Raw genomic sequence first — 12,258 nt, 5'->3', positions numbered from 1 at the left:
AGATATAAAAGAGAGAAGCGAGCAGAGACACATGGGAACCTCGTACCACCAAGAAAGCAGTGCCGGGAGCAGAGTGTGTCCTTTGGACCTGAGGTTCCTGTGCAGAGAAGCTCCCAGACCAAGGGAAGACTGATGACATGGACCTTCCTCCAGAGCTGATGGTGAAAGCGTTCCGCTGGAACTGAAGCTCTGAATTTGTACTTGTAGCCTACTGGATTGTGAGAGAATAAACTTCTCTTTGCTAAATCCCTCCACTTGTGGTATTTCTGTTGGAGCAGCACTAGATGACTGGGACAGTCATCATTGCCTACCATTCCTTCTTTTTACACTCCACTGTGTTCAAAGAGGTGGGTTTCCATTGTAACTCCTGTCTGATTGAACCACTTCTTAGGCCACATCTATATCAATCAGCTTCATGGCTTAGACTTCTTGGGTGGAAGAGATATTCTTTCTACACAAGGGAAAAAACCTCTATAATATGAGGTGGTCAGGCTTGATTTTTTATCTAAAAACCAAAACCAAACCTGGTGCCATAGAGTCAATTCCAACTCATAGCAACCCTATAGGACAGAGTAGAACTGCCCCATAGGGTTTCCAAGGAGCAGCTGGTGGATTTGAACGGCCAACCTTTTGGTTAGCAGCTAAGTTCTTAGCCATTGCACCAATCATAGAAAAAAACTAAGAGGTAAGTATTACTTAGGGTGAGAAATACACTGACGTAATAATATCCTGGCTTTTTCTATTATACTAGCCAATAGAATTGTGATAATGAGGTTGAAAACATCCCCTTACCTCACACACACCATTATGGAATAACTTGAAAAATTAAGAGAATCCTATGGGGCTATATGCTTAACGTATGTGCATATAAATTTGATTCACCCATAGGAGCTATAGTAGTGTGATCCTTGTGGACATTGTTGTTGTTGTGTTATTGGGTGCTGTTGAGTCGATTCCACCTCATAGTGACCCGATTTGACAGAGTAGAACATCCCCATAGGGTTTACTTGGCTGTAATTTTTATGGAAGCAGATAACCAGGTCTTTCTCCTGAGGAGCCACTGGGTGGCTTATAATCATCAACCTTTCGGTTAGCAGCCAAGCACCTAACCATTGCACCACCAGGCTCCTTTTGTGGATATTAGTATTCTTTTTTTTTTTCTCCCAGTAGCTATTGAGTCGATTCTGACTCATGATAACCCCATGTGTGCAGAGTAGAGTGAGCTCCATATGGTTTTTATGGCTGTGACCTTTTGGAAGCAGATTGCCAGGCCTTTCTTCTGTGGTGCCTGTGGTGGGTTCAAACTGCAAACCTTTTGGTTAGTAGGTGGGTGCTTAACCATTCACATTACCCAGGGACTCCTTTAGTATTCATACCCAGGGACTCCTTTAGTATTCATAAGGTGCTTTCAATAGACTAAGGGGAACATCTTTATTTTCCAGATGAAAGGCTTTTTCTCTCTCTCCAAGCCCTGGTGGCACAGTGGTTAACCATTTAACTGCTAACCAAAAGGTTGGTTTCAACTCATAACAACCCTATAGGACAGAGTAGAACTGCCCCATAGGTTTTCCAAGGAGCGACTAGTGGATTCTGTATTTCTTCATGGAGGTATGCCAAGCACTGTGCCTGGCACACAGTAGCTGCTCCACACATGAATGAATGAAGTCCCTCACTAAGAAATCTTTCAGCAAATAGGTGGCAGAAAAAAGAATCTTGTTCCTCCTCAGCGTCAGGTCTCTTGGGGAGGTGCGACAGCCCATCAGTGAGACCAACTCACAGGAAGTGAATCACAGCAGATTCCCTAGGCTTGGCTTTGTGTCTTAGGTCATTTGTAACTATTTCTGAGGAGACCCACATACTGGATTCAGATCGTCTCAATACTGTTGGGACACACTAACCAACTCTGGGAGCTGTTGTCTTGGATGTAACGTAAGCTAATTTGTTTAAACTATGGACAGATCTCACACTGGGTGCTTGCAAGTGAAGAGTTGCTAGACTGTGCACATGCTGTTTGGAAGTGCTAGTGTCACAGGAGGGTAGACCGATTTCTAGTCGCTATATGAACACTTAATCACCTCCGGCCCATCTGTCCAATGGTTTACACTGAGATAGGCATTTCTCAAGTATGAAGTACCTGAATGCCTCAGGCCGCACAGATTTCTAAGGCTAAACTGAGAGTTTAAAACAAAACTGAACAACAAAAAATATTTATAGTACACTGTAACATCCTAAGAAACAGACGCCACATATTTGTTATCTGAGATAAATGCAACAAGCTGAGCCAAAGAGGACCATTGTACTTTCTGAAGAAAGGGACTTGAGAGCATATTATACGTAGCATTATAGCATACAATAAATTGCTACATAACCTCCACCTGATAAAATATTCTGGTCACATCTTTTGGCTTAGTTTTGGTTACTATCAGAGTTCAAAGATAGCAACAGCACATTCGTTTGAGCATGTTATATTATTAATCTGGCTATCAGAAATGTTTCTCTTTTTAGTCTAAAACTTACATTTAAAAAAACCCAGTTGCTGTCAAGCCAGTCCTGACTCATGGTGACCATGCGTGTGTCAGAGTAGAACTGTGCCCATAGGATTTTCAATGGCTGATTTTTTAGAAGCAGGTCAGGCCTTTGGTTCGAGGTGCCTCTGGGTAAAGTTGAACCAACAAGCTGAGTGTGAACAAAAGAAATCATCAATGAACAGTGAATATACATTAGTATCACTATCTCGAAGACAAGATTGTTTCATTTTGGTACTGAAATTGGAAATTTGCAGTAGAACAATATTATGGTTGTATAACATAAGAAGTTCTATGTTGTTGCTAGGTGTCATTGAGCTGGTTCCAACTCATAGCGACTCTATGCGCAACAGAACGAAACACTGCCTGGTCCTGCACTGTCTTAGTCATCTAGTGCTGCTATAACAGAAACACCACAAGTGGATGGCTTTTAACAAAGAGGAAATTTATTCTCTCACAGTCTGCTAGGCTACAAGTCCAAATTCAAGGCATTAGCTCCAGGGGGAAGGCTTCTCCCTCTGTCGGCTCTGGAGGAAGGTCTTTGTGAGCTTCTCTGTGCAGGGACCCCGGGTTCAAAGGACGTGCTCTGCTCCTGACACTGCTTTCTTGGTGGTACGAGGTCCCCAACTTTCTGCTTGCTTCCCTTTACTCTTATCTCTTGAGAAATAAAAGGTGATGCAGGCCACACCCCAGGGAAAGTCCCTTTACACTGGATCAGGGATGTGACCTGGGTAAGGGTGGTGTTACAATCCCACCCTAATCCACTTTAATGCAAAATTACAATCACAAAATGGAGGATAACCACACAATACTAGGAATCGTGGCCTAGCCAAATTGATACACACAGTTTTGGGGGACATAATTCAGTCCATGACATGCACCATCCTCACAATTGCTGCTATGTTTGAGCCCACTGTTGCAGCCACTGTGTCAATCCATCTCGTTGAGGGGCTTCCTCTTTTTTGCTCATCCTCTACCCTACCAAGCATGATGTTCTTCTCCAGGGACTGGTCCCTCCTGATGACATGTCCAAAGTACATGGAACAAAGTCTCACCATCCTCTCTTCCAAGGAGCACTCTGGCTGTACTTCTTCCAAGACAGACTTGTTCATTCTTCTGGCAGTCCATGGTATATTCAATATTCTTCGCCAACACCTTAAGTCCTATAATTCAGTGTAATTGGAAGTCAAACATTGTGTGTGAATGAAAAGCAAAGTGCAAAATGACTAATCACCTAGGAGTGTTTTTTAAAATTATTTTACAAAGAACATTTATTGGATAATACAAACTTCATAAAAAATAAGTATCTTTTGTGACCTATTTTGTACTGTAAAATATTTAATTACGTTTGACTCTAAGTGTGTGTGTGTGTGTATGCGTGCGCATATGCATGCATGCTAAATCACAGCGTGATGCCATTCTAAACGTCTTCTGAGACACGAAAGCTAAAAAGCAGTTGAGCCAAATTCTGGGGTGAATTATTCATGGAAAGTGACATCTGCAAAGCTCAGTCTCTAATAAAAACACAGGGCAAGTAAGTAAATGTTTCCTTTTCTTACAGACGTTGAATTTCTTGTATGAGACAGATGCTATTACATTACCCGATTTAAAATGACTACTAGAGAGTAAAGAATAATAACAGCATTTTACTTTTTATGTTTATAAAGTTAAGTGATCTAATTATTTTGCTCATTTTAAGTAAAGGAAATTTTAATAGTCCTGTAAAATAGCATTCTGTTAGTTAATGTAGAGTTCTGCAAAAATAGGATATGTTTCTGGCTATCTTTGATGTAGGCAAAGATTTACTAATAGCTCTATGAAAACAATTCTAAACGACCATGATTACATGTGTTAAGTGTAAAGTGAGTGGGTTGGGTTCATTGATGTCTAAGGTCCATTCCATTTTAAAACTCTGTTCCAAGTTATTTCTCAATGAAGTTTAGCATTTTTCAAGTTGTTTGAGAGAGAATTTTTTTAAGTTTTCTTCAGTATTGCTGAAACAGTGTTTACATTATTTTAGACTTCTTAAATTGCAAATTGTTGTCCCATCTGTGTAACTGAAAGCACAAAAATACATGACATTATTTCTTGCAAATTAAACTATTTTATATTTTAACTGGAAATTAACTGCGATTCGATTGTGAGAAATGGAAATGTAGATTTCTGTTGTTTTCAAACAGCATAGCAGTGGTGACCCAGAGTGATAGTACAATTTCTAGAAAGTCTAAGTGTAGAATTTAAAACATGTACACTTTGGCACAGTGACTCTTGGTAGTGGAGATGAGTCTGTGGAAAGGAACTGTTTGCTCTCAAATGCTCTAGCACTGGCATGCTCAGAGCTCAAGTCTGAAAGTCCTAGCAGGCTGGAAGCAGACTGTGTACTTGTGAAGAGTTAAATTTCATCCAGTGACTGTTATCATCAAGGTCACCCAAAGGGTTTGGGGGATGAGGAAGGTGAGGAAGAGATGGTTAGAAACATGGAATAAGCTATAAGGTAGTTTTGGGGTTATATTGTGACTTATGAGGGAATTTCGTTGATTCCTTCAGCAAATCATTGTTGAACAGTTGCAAAGTGGAATACTTTGTGCTATTTGCGGTAAAGGATCTAGCTGGGCTGTCCAATGTATAGCTACTAGTCACCTGTGACTTTTAAAATCTAAATTTTGATTAAGTAAAATAAATAAAATTAAAGTTCAGTTGCTTAGTCGACTAACCACATTTCAAGTGCTCAATAACCACATGTGGCTAGTAGCTACCATACTGGACAGGGTAGGTATAGAACATTTACTTCATTGCAGAAAGTTCCATTGGAGACTGCTGGTAGAGTAGTCAAAGACGTGGTCCTGGCACTTATCATACCATTTTAGGAGATTATTTGAGCAAATAAATGCAATACCAAACAGTGTATACTACAAGTAATTTTGGAAGTATAGACAAGACAACTGAATGAACTCAGAGAAAACCCATTACTGTTGAGTCCATTCTGACTCATAGTGACCCTGTAGGACAGAGTAGAACTGCCCCATAGGGTTTCCAAGGAGCTGCTGGTGGATTCAAACTGCTGACCTTTTGGTTAGCAGCTGAGCTCTTAACCACTGTGCCACCAGGGCCCTTAGGACACAGAGAAGGGAAGATCGAATCTCATGGGGTGATCAGAAGAGAGTGAAGTAAAAGTAAAATTTGAAATGAGAACTGAAGAAAGAGTATGAACTTAGCAGTTGAAGACAAAGTGAAGAACATTCTATACATAAAGACACACAAGGGGCAAGAAAAGATGGCAAGTAGCCTGGGGTAATGAGACCAGGAGAGAATGGGAGACAAAGTGCTCGAAGAGGGTGGAGTTCTAACTGTGAGAAGCCTTGAAGGGATTGAATTTTTTCTGAAGGGACTGGAAAACCAGTAGAATTTTTGAGTAGGAAATATGATGCAAGTTTTTTTTCGGAAGATATATCTGACAAGAGTGTTCAGGCTAGACTGGGTGGAGAGAAAGGAAGTTGATAAACCATCTTACAACATGTTGAAAATAGTCCATATGGGCAGCTGTAAGGACGCGAACTTGAATATTAGGAACTTAGTTTGAACGTATAATATCGTGAACCTTACATAGAAAAAGCTTATTTTCTAACAGCATTAATTAGAAATCCAGGTCTCCACGTCTTCTTAAATGACTGATTTCTTTACATCTCTCTCTCATCACCTTCGAAGTTATAAGTATGGGATTGCTCATGATTCATAACAGAGCAACGGGTAGGATTCAAGGACAAAAATGTGAGATTAATGGCAAAAACTAAGAGAATGGACATAATTCAGCCTGAAGAAAGTAATAGAATCAGATAATTTTAGAGCGGAAGTGATTTAAGAGAGTTCAAGAGCTGAAATCTTCATCTTAATAACATCCACCTTCAGTGCTACTTTTAGTTACGGTAGTGCAGTGGAGCCTGCTGGTAACAGCTCATGAGAGGTGATTGTATGCATCTCTTCGCAACTCTGCTTTCAGTTAATTCTCATGGTGGGAGTATTTACACCTCAGAAATTGGCAAACACTATAAATCCGGGCTGCTCCCACCCTAGCTGTGCCTGAAGAGCTGTGCCACCACTATGCCCACAGGTAACATAAAAAGTAAATTTAATCTTTCATCTAAACATGAGTCTAGAAACATTTAAAGACACTATTTTGCCTGAAGGCGACAGTGGTGGTTCAGTGATAGAATTCTTGCCTTCCATGCAGGAAACCTGGGATCATTTCCCAGTCAATGCACTTCACGTGCAACCACTACCCATCTATTAGTAGAGGCTAAATAATGGGAATTCCAGAACACTTCATTGTGCTCATGCAGTTTCTGTACATAGACTGAGAAGCAGTTGTTCTAACAGAACAAGAAGATACTGAGTGGTTTAAAACCAGGAAAGATGTGCATCAGGGTTGTATCCTTTCACCATACTTATTCAATTTGACTACTGAGCAAATAATCTGAGAAGTTGGACTGTATGAAGAACGTAGCATCAGGATTGGAGGAAGACTCATTAACAACCTGCAATATGCAGATGACACAACCTTGCTTGCTGAAAGTGAAGAGGACTTGAAACACTGATGAAGACCAAAGACCACAGCCTTCAGTATGGATTACACCTCAACATAAAACAAAAATCCTCACAACTGGACCAATCAGCAACATCATGATAAACAGATAATACTGAAGTTATAAAACATTTCATTTTACTTGGATCCACAATCAATGCCCATGGAAGCAGCGGTCAAGAAATCAAACGACACATTGCATTGGGCAAATCTGCTGCAAAAGACCTCTTTAAAGTGTTGAAAAGCAAACATGTCACTTTGATGACTAAGGTGCACCTGACCCAAGCCATGGTATTTTCAATCACCTCATGCATGTGAAAGCTGGACAATGAGTAAGGAAGACTGAAAAAGAATTGATGCCTTTGAATTATGGTGTTGGCAAAGAACATTGAGTATACCATGGCCTGCCAGAAGAACGAACAAGTCTGTCTTGGAAGAAGTACAGCCAGAGTGCTCCTCAGAAGCGAGAATGGGAGACTTCGTCTAGTGTACTTTGGACACGTTATCAGGGGGGACCAGTCTCTGGAGAAGGACATGCTGCTTACTAAGGTAGAGGGTCAATGGAAAAGAAGACCCTTGATGAGATGGATTGACACAGTGGCTGCAACAATAGGCTCAAGCATAGCACCGATTGTGAGGATGGCACAGGACCAGGCAGTGTTTCTTTCTGTTGTACATAGGGTAGCTATGAGTCAGAACCGACTCGATGGCATCTAACAATAACAACATGATGCTGAACAGGTTTCAGCAGAGCTTCCAGATTAAGGTGAGCTAGGAAGAAAGGCCTGATGATCTATTAAAATCAGCGAGTGAAAACCCTATGGATCACAAGGTCTGATCTGCAAGAGAACATAGGGATGGCTCAGGATTAGGCAGCATTTCATTCTGTTGTGCGCAGGGGCACCACGTGTTGGGGTCTGATTCAATGGCAGCTAACCACATTCATGCCACATTTATACCAAAGGCCCGGAGAGTTCATAATCCTAGGTGTACATATGGATCCACAGTGGTTTGTAATGTAATGTACATCTTAAACTACATATACATATGATTCACATGTACTAAGCGGTTTTAGATTTTTTCTTCCTTTCTTGCTCTGCCATGGTGCTGTTCAGGAGTCACTCTCGAGGGTGGAAACTCCCTCTTCCTGCTTTTCTTATACAAATGTTATGTAGCTTGACCTGTGATTTATGGACAGGAAAATTGTCTGCATAGTCATACTCTTACTAACTGATGTGTATAGCATGTCTCCCTTTAAGTTCAGGGAATAAAATTTAGGGTTTTTTGTTTTTTTGTTTTTTTCTCTTTTTAATGAGTTTAGATTCCTCTAACTGTGTATTATTCCTTCTGCCACAGTAATGATGGCTGCTGGTCTACTGTAACGGTTGTTGTCTTCTTAGGTACCATCGAGTCAATTTGTGACTCATAGTGACCCCATGTAACAGAGTAGAACTGCACCAATGCCTTTTGGTTAGCAGCTGAGTGCTTAACAGTTGTGCCACCAGGGCTCCTTCTACTATAACTACCAGCTGTCATTAACTGAGTGCTTATTACATATCTGCCACTGTCCTAAAGGTAGCCCTGGTGGCGCTATGGCTAAGTGCTCAGCTGTTAATCAAAAGATTGGCAGTTGGAACCCACCAAGTGCTCTGTGGGAGAAAGACCTGGTGACCTGCTTCTGTAAACATTACATCCAAGAAAACCCTATGGGACATTTTTACTCTTTCTTATGGGGTCTCTGAGTCAGAATTGACTCAACGACACCCAACAACACCACTGTCCTAAGCACTTCCCATTCTTTGTCTCACCTAATCCTCAGTACCGCCCTTCTAGTTAGAAGCTATTATTGTCCATTTACCAGATGAAGAAATAGGATCAGAGAGGTTAAGAAACTTGCCCAAAGTCACATAGCGGTTGAGGCTGGGGTGTCAGTTCAAATCTTTCAGACCCTATAATGCCAAACCTGAAAACCGATCTTCAACTACTAACTGTGTCGCACAGAGAAAACCTTTCTCCTGGCAGTGACAAAGGCTACCAGGGGCCATGGTGAACAGATTGGAAGCCCTGAGGGCTTTGGTGACTGGGAATGAGGTTTTTTTACTGTGTGCCCTGCATTGTTGCCACCTTGACAGGCTTGGGGAGAGAATAAGTTCCAAGGTGACATAGGCACACAAGGGACCCTTGTTCTAGAGATCGTTCTTTCTCTGAAACCTCACAGGTAATGAAAGGATTCTGTGAGTCTAATAAATGCTACTAAGAATTCCCAACTAAGCAGGGATCTCCACATTGAGAAAACCCATGCCTAACCTTATCCAAGTCTTGCCTCGTTCCAAAGGTCTAATGTTTTAAAAACAACAACAATAACAATCTCTTCAGGTATTTCTGAAATGTGTTAAGTAGGGAAACAATTGTTTCTGAAATGCAACCTTCATATACAGTTGTGAAAAAGAAAATGCTGTTTGTGACTACGTGGAATACTACTACGTGGGTAAATGATTCCAGGGTCGCAAGCCCATATAACATGCTTGTAAAAGGACCTCATTACAATAGCAAATAAGGTTTGTGAAACTGATGCCATTTCATGAATTGGGTGTGTAATGTGGCAAAGCTATCCTCATTTATAATGTCACGTTTGTGTATATTCACACTTATACATGAACATGCATCTATTATAGTAACTCAGTAAAATAACCAGAGGGTATGGGAATTCCTGCCTAGACTTGGGTTTTTAGACATGCTTCCTTTAGTCTCAACACCCGTGCACACGAGAAACAGCAGCTTGAGCACAGACTTGGCAGGCAAAGTTGTTTTCTTAAACGCTCTTCCTTTCTCTTCAGTGGTAACTATTTTAGGGGCACTAAGCAGCTCCACACTCACCTCTCAGCCTTCCAAAGGGTACTGAAGACTTGTTTGGAGTGCATAATTTATGCTGCACTAAAAAAAAAAGCTGAAACTGTAATAGTGCCCAGCAAATCCAAATTCTCTGAAGACTAGGATCCCGTTAATACGCAGTATTTCACTTATAACCCCCTTGTAAGTAGGTTTGAAAGGATAATGCCTTGTTTGAATAATAATATAGCACATTTTACTCTTTAAATTGCTTTCACGTAATCATCCATCTCATTTCATGTTTGAAACAATGAGGGAGATAAGGCCAGTACTATTACCTACAGGAAATCAGAAGCTCTGAAAGGTCAAGTGATTTACTCAATGTCACCCTGCAAGTTCTCAGCAAAGTCAAGATTAGAAGCTGCGATCCTTCATTCCCAGCTCAGGTGGGTCTTTTTTAAAGAATGTTAGTATCCACACCTTCATGGGTAGAATACTGAAATTCTCAGACACGCTCTTTTGGCCTCTAAGTGTTCCAGCTTCTATGATTTGCTTATAAAATGGCAGGGGATTTTGAATCAAAATTTATCATTTAAACTTTCACTTAATAGATGACTTTTAAAACCTAGCCTGAAGTCACATTAGTTTCTTAAACTAAATTTATAAAATTGTACATAAGCTGCACATAATGGCAGTGAGTCTTAATATTTGCTTTTCATTTTTATGCTTAATCAGAGGCAAGGTTGTTGTGAGTTGTATATGAGTCTATTAATGGGAAAGCAGTTGGTAATCTCTGAAGCATTATAATAATGAGAGCTGTCATCATCAGCGCAATTGGCATCAGAAAATATTTAATTGATCTAATTTGTCATTTTATTAGTTTCCACTTGTTAGACTTGGCATTTTGACTTGTTCAAATAACATTTATGCTTTTAGTCCCTTTTTATTAATTTCATTTTGAAATTTCTTAAAATACACATATATTGTTTTATATAATACATAAATGTAATCATACGTGTGTGTGTGTATGCTAGAGGTTTTTAGTGTAATCCTATTTTCTTATTATTTTTACTTGTGATCACTTCTTGTTATTCTCGCTGCAGTAGGAGAACTTTCTTGGACACCAACCAAAATGATAACACTGACCATAAGAATCGGCACAAAGCTGGTTCCTATAAGGCGGAAGTCAAATATACTCTTATTCTCTCACTTCTCCACCACTTCTGACACCAGACGTTCCTCCCACGGTACTCATTCTCTACTGGGTAACTCCATGACTGCAATAACAACTTTAATAACAGAGAAGGATATAAACAGAAACAAAGATATGCATAGGGCTAGCTTTGGGAGTGGTCCCAGCATGGGGCTTCAATATCACAAGGGGACCTGCTATGTCTCAAAGGGGACCCTCTTACCTTTCCCAAAAACCAATGTTTATTCTCACCCACCAAGAAACTTTCAAAAAGGAACTCTTCTATGAAGTCACTCAGTGGGCTCCGCTGTCAGCCACTCCCCTCAGTGGACTCTAGACTCCTCCCAGCCAACTCTTGGATGGCCCCTGCTTGCAGATTGTTATAGCTCTTGGCTGGAACTTAACCTTTACCCTCTGCTGCCACTGTCTGGGCCTGCTTGCTGTCTCCCCTTTTCTGGTACCTTTGCAGCCAGTGTCTTCATCACTGCTGTAGATTTACTCAGTCTGGGAGGTTCTCAGCACAGGGCCCTGTGCCCAGAAGACACACTCCCCTCATGGCTCTTGTTGATCAGGAAGCCCCTTCTGAGCCTCGGTGTTCTAGTGCATTTATCAGTCACTGGGCTGGCCCCCCAATCAATCCAGGTAAAGGTCAACTACCAGGCAGGGCTCTCTAGCTAATGCAGGTAACGGTCCAAACAGGTGGGGCACCCCAGCCAATCCAGGTAAAGGTAAGCTACTGGGCAGGGCTCCCTAGCCAATCTGTGTAAAGGTCATACTGGACAGGGCTCAGGAACCAGGACCAAAAGGCGAAAGTGAAGGTGATTCCACACGAAGCACTCACATTTCTCTTGTCCTCCAGTAACAAATAATAACAACTTTTAAAAAATATTAAATATTTTATTATGGTCATATAATTGCAAATGAAAAATATACCCAAATGTACCATAAAGGAGCCCTGGGGACACACAGTTAAGCACTCGGCTCCCAAGCAAAAGATCAGCGGTTCGAACCAGCCGATCTGTGGGAGAAAGATGTGGTAGTCTGCTTCCATAAAGATTACAGCCTTGGAAACCCTATGTGGCAGTTATACTCGGTCCTATAGGGTCACTATTAGTTGGATTTAACCCAACAGC

Source organism: Trichechus manatus, unplaced genomic scaffold (genome assembly GCF_000243295.1).
Source record: "Trichechus manatus latirostris isolate Lorelei unplaced genomic scaffold, TriManLat1.0 scaffold00013, whole genome shotgun sequence".
In the NCBI taxonomy this organism is placed as follows: domain Eukaryota; kingdom Metazoa; phylum Chordata; class Mammalia; order Sirenia; family Trichechidae; genus Trichechus; species Trichechus manatus.
The sequence above is the reverse complement of the archived record's forward strand: the minus strand, read 5'-3'. Positions refer to the sequence as shown.